The 9,958-nt window shown below is 36.3% G+C and overlaps 1 protein-coding gene across 1 annotated transcript in view; it reads left to right on the top strand.

Annotated features, from left to right (window-relative positions):
• LOC100375831 (zinc finger FYVE domain-containing protein 1-like) overlaps positions 1–9,005 on the top strand; it is a 33,036-nt gene extending 24,031 nt beyond the window's left edge. The window contains exon 12 of the mRNA XM_085508527.1: positions 8,112–9,005. The gene's annotated coding sequence lies outside the window, so the exon portion shown is untranslated. The remainder of the gene's footprint in view (positions 1–8,111) is intronic.
• The last annotated feature ends 953 nt before the right edge of the window (positions 9,006–9,958 follow it).

Raw genomic sequence — 9,958 nt, 5'->3', positions numbered from 1 at the left:
TGTATAGTGAATAAAACACTGCATAGTTCTAGGTATTTGTGGTGTATAATGAATAGAACACTGCATAGTTCTAGGTATTTGTGGTGTATAGTGAATAAAACACTGCATAGTTCTAGGTATTTGTGGTGTATAGTGAATAAAACACTGCATAGTTCTAGGTATTTGTGGTGTATAATGAATAGAACACTGCATAGTTCTAGGTATTTGTGGTGTATAATGAATAGAACACTGCATAGTTCTAGGTATCTGTGGTGTATAATGAATAGAACACTGCATAGATTCTAGGTGTTTGTGGTGTATAGTGAATAGAACACTGCATAGTTCTAGGTATTTGTGGTGTATAATGAATAAAACACTGCATAGTTCTAGGTAGTTGTGGTGTATAATGAATGGAACACCACATATATTCTTGGCGTTAGTAGAGGGTAATGAATGGAACACTGCATAGTTCTAGGTATTTGTGGTGTATAGTGAATAAAACACTGCATAGTTCTAGGTATTTGTGGTGTATAGTGAGTAGAACACTGCATAGTTCTAGATATTTGTGGTGTATAGTGAATAGAACACTGCATAGTTCTAGGTATTTGTGGTGTATAATGAATAAAACACTGCATAGTTCTAGGTATTTGTGGTGTATAATGAATGGAACACCACATATATTCTTGGCGTTAGTAGAGTGTAATGAATGGAACACTGCATAGTTCTAGGTATTTGTGGTGTATAATGAATAGAACACTGCATAATTCTAGGTATTTGTGGTGTATAATGAATAAAACACTGCATAGTTCTAGGTATTTGTGGTGTATAGAACACTGCATAGTTCTAGGTATTTGTGGTGTATAGTGAATAGAACACTGCACAGTTCTAGGTATTTGTGGTGTATAATGAATGAAACACTGCATAGTTCTAGGTATTTGTGGTGTATAATGAATAGAACACTGCATAGTTCTAGGTATTTGTGGTGTATAATGAATAGAACACTGCATAGTTCTAGGTATCTGTGGTGTATAATGAATAGAACACTGCATAGATTCTAGGTGTTTGTGATGTATAATGAATAGAACACTGCATAGTTCTAGGTATTTGTGGTGTATAATGATTCTAGGCACTTGTGTATAATATATGGAACACTGCATAGATTCTAGGCACTTTTGTATAATGAATGGAACACCGCATAGATTCTAGGCACTTGTGTATAATATATTGAACACCGCATAGATTCTAGGCACTTGTGTATAATGAATGGAACACCGCATAGATTCTAGGCACTTGTGTATAATGAATGGAACACCACATAGATTTTAGGCACTTGTGTATAATATATGGAACACTGCATAGATTCTAGGCACTTGTGTATAATGAATGGAACACCGCATAGATTCTAGGCACTTGTGTATAATATATGGAACACTGCATAGATTCTAGGCACTTGTGTATAATATATGGAACACTGCATAGATTCTAGGCACTTGTGTATAATGAATGGAACACGGCATAGATTCTAGGCACTTGTGTATAATATATGGAACACTGCATAGATTCTAGGCACTTGTGTATAATGAATGGAACACCGCATATATTCTAGGCACTTGTGTATAATGAATGGAACACCGCATAGATTCTAGGCACTTGTGTATAATGAATGGAACACTGCATAGATTCTAGGCACTTATGTATAATATATGGAACACTGCATATATTCTAGGCACTTGTGTATAATGAATGGAACACTGCATAGATTCTAGGCACTTATGTATAATATATGGAACACTGCATAGATTCTAGGCACTTGTGTATAATGAATGGAACACCGCATAGATTCTAGGCACTTATGTATAATATATGGAACACTGCATAGATTCTAGGCACTTGTGTATAATGAATGGAACACTGCATAGATTCTAGGCACTTATGTATAATATATGGAACACTGCATAGATTCTAGGCACTTATGTATAATGAATGGAACACCGCATAGATTCTAGGCACTTGTGTATAATGAATGGAACACTGCATAGATTCTAGGCACTTGTGTATAATGAATGGAACACCACATAGATTCTAGGCACTTGTGTATAATGAATGGAACACTGCATAGATTCTAGGCACTTGTGTATAATGAATGGAACACCACATAGATTCTAGGCACTTGTGTATAATGAATGGAACACCACATAGATTCTAGGCACTTGTGTATAATATATGGAACACTGCATAGATTCTAGGTGTGAGTGAAGCTTAATGAGTGGAAAACTGCATAGATTCTAGGTGTTAGTGAAGTATAATGAGTGGAACACTGAATATATTCTAGGCGTTGTGGAGTATAGTGAGTTATTCTGTATAAAACCGTGGTTACTGTTTACTAAAATATGAATGAAATGAAGAACACGTCTTAACAGTTCAACAGCGATTTCTAATTTGCGTCACGAATTAGGGTATTGTATTTTAAACAACGAACTGTCATTTTCATGGTGCTGGTGCATGGTGAGTGTACCCTCGCGAGGTAATGTTGATAAGCACGTTATCGCCTATAGCGGGCGTTTTTATTTGACGACTCTTGCTGCAGCACGCAAATGTCTTCTCGTCGCATAGTCCATGCGTGGTTACAGGCAGCGTTCAATTTGCATTTGTTTTCTAACTTGTTATTTGTCCCAGATTATGAATATAAATGTAGAGAAGGCTTTTTACTCCCTATTTAGACTAGTCCCAATATATATGTAGAGGAACTGTTGTGTGAGCTAATACATGTATATAAAATACTAAATCTCCATGAATTGAACAAACCAATGTCATTTCTGCTATCATCTTCTGTAAATGAAATTTGTAAATATAATTTGTAACCATAATAATTATTTTCTAGCCCAAAATGTATGATCAATATTTAAAATGAAACAGTTAAATTAGTAAAATAAACACGGAGACAAAAATTAACTAAATAATCATGGTGTTCATTATATCACCTTTTAGTTGAACCACTGACAATGAATCAATTGAAGGAGATTAATGACATACTTAGTAGGAGTATTTTCATAAAAACGTCAGAGGCATGTGACGTATAATTGATGTATATGTGTGTATTATTGACAAATCCCAGTATGACTCGTGTAGTGGATTTTAAGAATGTCCACTTTGATACATCTGGCTAATATCGGAGAACATATGAACAGACCAATTATTGAACACGGAAATTACATCGTGTCCAACAACGGAAAGTTGTATAACATTGTAGTTGATGGTAATTACATTTGTAGGTAGATGCGTTTATTGCATTTGTGAGTGGGGCGTATTACATTTGTAGTTGATAAAAGTCACTTCATTACATAACTACATAATTATATTTGAAAAGATACATTTGAAGAATTCCAGGTGTTCGTGTGCACTAGCAACGACCAATTATCATCAAATTACGGTAACAGAGAACTCAATACCAGATTTTACCAACGTCATCAGATGCACCTGTATTAAAGGTAGCTGTATAACGTTTTCGTGATTAGTGTGTGTGTGTGTGTGGAGGGGGGGGGGGTAACCCACGGTCACATTTTTGGACTGAAACCAATACACCGCATCATGATACCATGTTCGCTGTAAATAAAAACTATTTTAATGAAATCATTATGATGACATCTCTTGTGAAATATTGTGTTGCAGATCGGTAGTGAAAATCGCGATATTTTCATCACGACAAGGTAAACCTATGTATGAATGTAAAGATTCTGAAACACATATGTTGCAGATATTATCCACACATGCATATGCATATACCCGCAACAAACTCAATGCAATCTCAAACCATATTGGGTATAACCCGTCCACCAATAAATTAGCCTTTCAGTTTCACCTTTTGTCATTCGACATGTCACCAACTTTGTCGCTCTTTGACCTCCGGGTCATTAGCAGACAGGTGAAAATGACGTTTAATACCGAGTGGTGACGTCATTAGGTTCCTGTGTCCTTTCATCGAGTAATTTTTGTGCACGGTATTTATAATTTATGACTTGCGGAAGCTAGCAAATGACAAGTTTCTCCGTTTGAGTGATGTATGGTTATGGGTAAAATGCTCATTTGTAACACGAAGTTTTAATTCATTTCCTAGTTCGAGTCAGGCCTGTAATTTAGTGCGACTTCACTGGAAGGAGGGATTCAAAGCGACAATTTTTAGTGAGACATTAGAAAATTATTAAATTAACAATTATAGTGACACAATATAAATATTCGAATATTTTAACTTATATATGTTGTATAACATAATCATATCAAAATGTGTATCTCTGAAAACAGTAATTATTTATTTTATTACATTTAAATGTTGCCAGTGAATGCAAGTACAGTATACGGTGTATCTACGATGTGAATTACTAAACTTGGACTGACATTATTATACATTTGTTCAGTTTGTTCTGATCACTGACAATGAATATTAATACATTGTTCGTTTCATCGCCAGGTGTCTACCACTTCAGTAATTTCACTCTTAGAAATAGAAGTATATTAAAGATGTGATATTAAACTTTATCGCATCGTTTCGTTAGATTGTTTTAGATTGTTTTCGACGAAAGCACACTGATTTCGATTATTTCATATACTTGGTATTAAATAATGGTTAAGGCTATTTTCGCAATAGAGATTTCAATTGTAAATTAAAAACAAAGAACACAAAGAGAAGCACTTTGAATGTTTTGTTTTTAAAGTGACGCTCGAGTTGCGCTGTTCTGTTGTAAATAGTGTAATGATAATGTATTTAAAGAAAATGATGAATTTACCACGTCAACGAGTGAGGTTATTGATCGCATCGACTGATGGAGTAGTGCACAGGCCACCCGCTGATGGCATTTATTCTAGGTCGATTCGTTACAGTGTTGTATGCAGTCTAGCGTGTTAGCCACATTTTCCGTTAATGGATATTTCTATCCATAGTAGCTAGATTTAAAATGCTGATATACTAGTATATATGAAAGAGTTGACACTGCCAATAGATAATGAAAAAAACTACGATTTTACTAGTATATCCGAGCACGATAATTACTACATGTATAGGTAACATAGATTTTTTGTTTTGAATATTGTTATTATATATTTGGTAAGAATAGTCTAGGATAGAGTAAGCAATACAATATTCCCATGTCGATAATAGTTCGATTGTTACCGGTACATATAGTGCCACTTTTTTATTAATATCCTGACTTTTATTAATATCCACGAAACACTGCATCTCGGATTACATCATTATTTATTTAAAACCATTCTATTGATGAAATCTGTTGAAACATAACATGCACACCAGATTGTTTTTTCCGCGAAAAAATATTTTTAATTGTTTCGTTGCTGCGTTTATGTAAATGTAAATTTGGTGATAATTTACATATTGAGAAAGTGTACGGGTTATTCTAATGACCCGTTAATGGCCTGCTTTCAATGGCCACTAATTATATTATCCATTCAATTGTATATTTCATGGCGTCTAATATTCGCCGGTCATTTAATGAACTCTCGGTGTACACATGTCTCACTGTCATGACTACTATTGAATCGGTTACTCGCAATATTATTGTTTATTTGAATAAATGTAACTTGTCCTTCGCGTCACTGCTGTTGGCGTATTATAGATATAAATAGAATTTTTATAACAATGTGACGTGTCAAACCAGCTACCAGGATCTTTTCATATTTCTCATCTGCGCATGCGCTCAGCCCACATGGGGGAAGTCCGACCAATACATTGAAAAGCCTTTATTTTTCACGTTCTACTGGTCTTTCTGTAAAAACTACTGAATGACCTGTATACATATTTACAGCTGTTCGCGACATTTAAATTGTGAGTTCGCTTCGCCTTTGTGATTGGCAGGGCACCGCGGTACTATACTCATTGAAATTGTTCGGTTCATTGAAATCCCCGTCCACAGCGTTTATATCTCGCTACACGTCGAACCAAGATGGGCTACGGAGTGCAGAGGTTTGTGACAACACCGGATCAAAATTTGCTGTGTGGTATTTGTAGCTGCGTTGTTGAAGATGCCGTGTTAACGCGATGTGGACATACATTTTGTGAACTATGTTTGGATACATGGCTAACCCGTCCGAATACCGATACATGTCCGTGCTGTCGTGGCCGGATTAGTAAATATCAGGTCAGTCCTGTATGGTCGCTTCGTGCTATAGTCAATAGCCTGGATATCGAGTGTGATCACAAAGAACGAGGCTGTAAGATGGTAGTGCGAATGGAAAGCCTCAGCGCTCACCTGGAATCATGTGGATATGCCCCAGTCGAGTGCATTGGATGTGGGATGGGTCTCAATCGATACCAACTTGCTGCACATCAAATACAATGCCCAGAAATTACTGCTGCAGCAGCCGTGCATACTGCTTCTGCAATGAGTTCGGACGGTGTGGCTAGCTTCAGATCGATTGACTACCAGGAGCTATTCTGTAAAATCGCATCTCTTGAGCTGCAGTTAAAAAGAATGAAGAGAGATCTTGAAGCGACGGAGACCAAGAATAGGAAACTGGAAAGAGAGCTCTCCAAAGTAAAAGCCGATTTAGATGAGAAGAGAGACGAGTGTGAAGTATTGAGTTCTCAGATGCACGATTTCGATCCCGAGTATACCTACGGATACGCTCCTGAAAGCATCGCGCAATTATCTTTTTTAATTGCCCGTAATTTATTAGATAAACCTGAAGTTGTGGATAGAAATCGCATTTTTAACTGCATCAAGCGGTGTTATGAGAATTACGCTCGTTGTGGAGATGACTACGAGCACGATGTACACATGCTGATTGCAACGGCTTACGCCAGTGACTGGTTCGCCGAGAATCACCGTATTAACTTTCACTGCTGGCTGCAGAGCATCGCCAGATATCGCAAATACGCTGATCTCAATCATATGAGCATGACAACGAGAACATCGAATAATTAGACTTGAATTATCGATGTTTCTCAACATCTAGGTGTATGACATGATTGAGGTCATTCGATGTAATGTTCCCGGAGTATCTAACGATGGACATTCTAAATATAATGAAAGATGGACACACTTCTAAATTATTATTTTGTTATACCTAGCTTCGTTAGTTTTAACAGTTTGTTTCATAATAAGAGCCTCTTGACACTGACGTCTATGATAATTACTGAACGGATTGTGATAAGGCCATTAACAGTGTTTTATGGCTTCAAAATGTAATTAAAAATTCAAGCACGTCGTTGATAATTTAGAACGTAACTAAAAAAGGACGTATGTTTCCTACTGTAACAATATAGTGCGCGTCGCATGTTATAACATGTACTTGACTAGAAAAGCAAACATTGTGTTTCATAAAGTGGCTATATAATGAATAAAATATGCACGAATGTTTGAATACATAAATACAATAAATAGGAGCAGATATTTTAACTAACGTTATTTCACAGCAAATGCAAAAATTCGTTTCCTCTGAAATTAAATTTTGCAATAAAATATAAACCCAACTTATATAGTATATAGGCGGGTGGGTGCTATTGTGATTTTTTTTTAACAAAGATAATATTTGAACGTTTGTATTTATCCAGTCTTTGTGCTCCCAGCTGTGGCACATGTATCTATATTGGGATTAAAGGCCTCGGCGGGATTAATACATGCATGACGTCGAACTCGTAGATGTATTAGGTTGACCCCGAAATTGCAAATGGGACATTTTAATCAACCTCGTTCAAGAATAGTAATTTTAAAATGCGTACAGTAGTAATTTAGATGCGAGGTCTATTTACGGTCGCGTAGAGGAAATATCTGTTAATTTATTTTTCAATTGTTCTTTATTTTTCATTAGTAATTCATTGTACGTGATGTAACTGCAGGTTATGTTAGCACGCTTTCATTTTTATAGTGGACCTACTATAACTGAGTGCATGACGGCATACGTCATATAATGTAATTTAATGTTCTACTGGGACATGTTATTGGAGTTTTTAAACCTCTCCAATTTAGGCTTTATTAAGCATAATGAACATGCCTGAGTGACAGCCAGGGTGAATTCCAATAATGCTGCTTGACTCAGCCCTGGGTCATGGTGTTATCGACGAACCGCTCAATTTGACGTTTGGCCTGGTGTCGTTAATTGTAATTGTAATATTTTTTTTGCAGATCATGGAATTGAAGAACAATTTATGACAATTTGACATGGAATTGTCGATCGCCAAACATATGTACACTATGACCACAGTTCCTCTATCACTGCGACATGACGCATTGTCGACGCCCTGATTGTATGCAAATAGGTATAGCAGCCGTGTGTAGTGTAATTTTTTTACGATGGAAATCCCGTAGTTATGTCCCAAGGGAGAGGTCCTATCATTAATGGAACAGCAGCTTTATTCATCTCGGATAACCTCATGAATTAAACCGTGTTCCGAATGAACTGAAAATGGGTTAAACTCATCCCTTTGATTGTTGTAGCAGTAATTGTCTGGTCTCGACTTTAAGACTGGCTTTTCATCACAATTACATTTATTAAACACCCGCCAGTTCGTTATTACTTCACCTTGAATTCCTACACAAACAAAACTCTCCCTGACCTTGGAGGTCAAATTTTATACCCCACGGTGAGCGTCTACTTTGCTCGCAATTAAGTCTTTTTTTTTACATCCATTGTTTCGTTTTTCCGAGCAAACCCGATGACGTACACTATTTTCGACTGATTTGCATACCACGTCATTAGCAAAATGCATTCATTAACCTCCTAAATCTAACTAAAATTATACATTCGCCCATTACGAACATCACGGCCCACGAATGGGTAGTTATATTGCGCAATTAAGATAGGTGATAAAATACATTTAAGTGCACTGTATTAATAATGTAGTAATTCATCCCGGTGTTTTATTATTTAATGTATATTATGAATACGTTACTGTTTAATTATAATACATTCTATTATTCAGTGGGTAACCCATTGATTCATATATTATGTATGAACGTTTCTATGAACTTGTGACCTTTGAATAAATTAATAAATAAAACTGTTATTACGAGGTAAAATACTGCTATGCATGGTTGTCATGTTGTTCTAACTGTGATTACTACACCCGTTCACTGGGACCCGGCGTCCTTTTTCGTTTCGCGCGTGATCTACGTAAAATAATTTTGCCGACAGTGTCAGCTTACGAACTCATGATTATATTGTCCTGACAATGATTATTTTGATTATGTTTAGGTTTTGATTTGAAGTATATTCAATCAAACTGTCACAGTGAGTCGTTAATTATTGCCAATTTAAGCAGATGTGGTCGCTTGCAGAGCTGTAATGACTCGGTAGTTTATAAGCTGTGGGAACATGGACTACAACTCATGGAGTTGGAACAATGCTTAGAGGCATCTCAAGATCCAGTGGCTACATCCTCGCCATACGTTAATTTGTTTTGATGAGGTTACCAAATTACGCGTGTACCAAAGTTATTATTATACACGGTGTTTATACACTAGTCGTACTACCACTGTTCTATCTTTCACCCGTTAATAATACGATAACACTGAATATCATGCAATGTTAGTTAAGAACATTTCCTGTAGATTGATCATTGTAAAAAAAAACTGATTTCTCACGCTATCATTGGTGATTATGAATCAAAATGCCCAAGAGGCTAACACCACTATTGTTCCAGGTGGTATGCCAGCCGCGATGGAAAAGAAATCTTAAAATGCTTTTTTACTCGCTTGAATAATGCGAAGTGTACCATTGAGGTCGGAACAATAACATTTTGCATGAAGTCAATTTAACCAAATTCCGTTTTCTCATAACACAATGGACATTGTTCGGTGGTAACAATATACCTAGATTGAACTGATGGCGTCTCCGATGTTGGTGAAATACCACATATTTTAACAACTGCCCTTCCTTATGTTTGCAGAAGCGTTGTTACAATTTTTGGCCTTAAAATATGTACCTTATCAGTACAGATGTCAGACAGCATAACAAACGCAACGGAAGTCGT

This window comes from Saccoglossus kowalevskii, chromosome 2, assembly GCF_978046115.1.
Source record: "Saccoglossus kowalevskii chromosome 2, keSacKowa6.1, whole genome shotgun sequence".
NCBI lineage: Eukaryota > Metazoa > Hemichordata > Enteropneusta > Harrimaniidae > Saccoglossus > Saccoglossus kowalevskii.
Note: the sequence above shows the minus strand (reverse complement) of the source record. Positions and strands in the feature narration are given on the sequence as shown.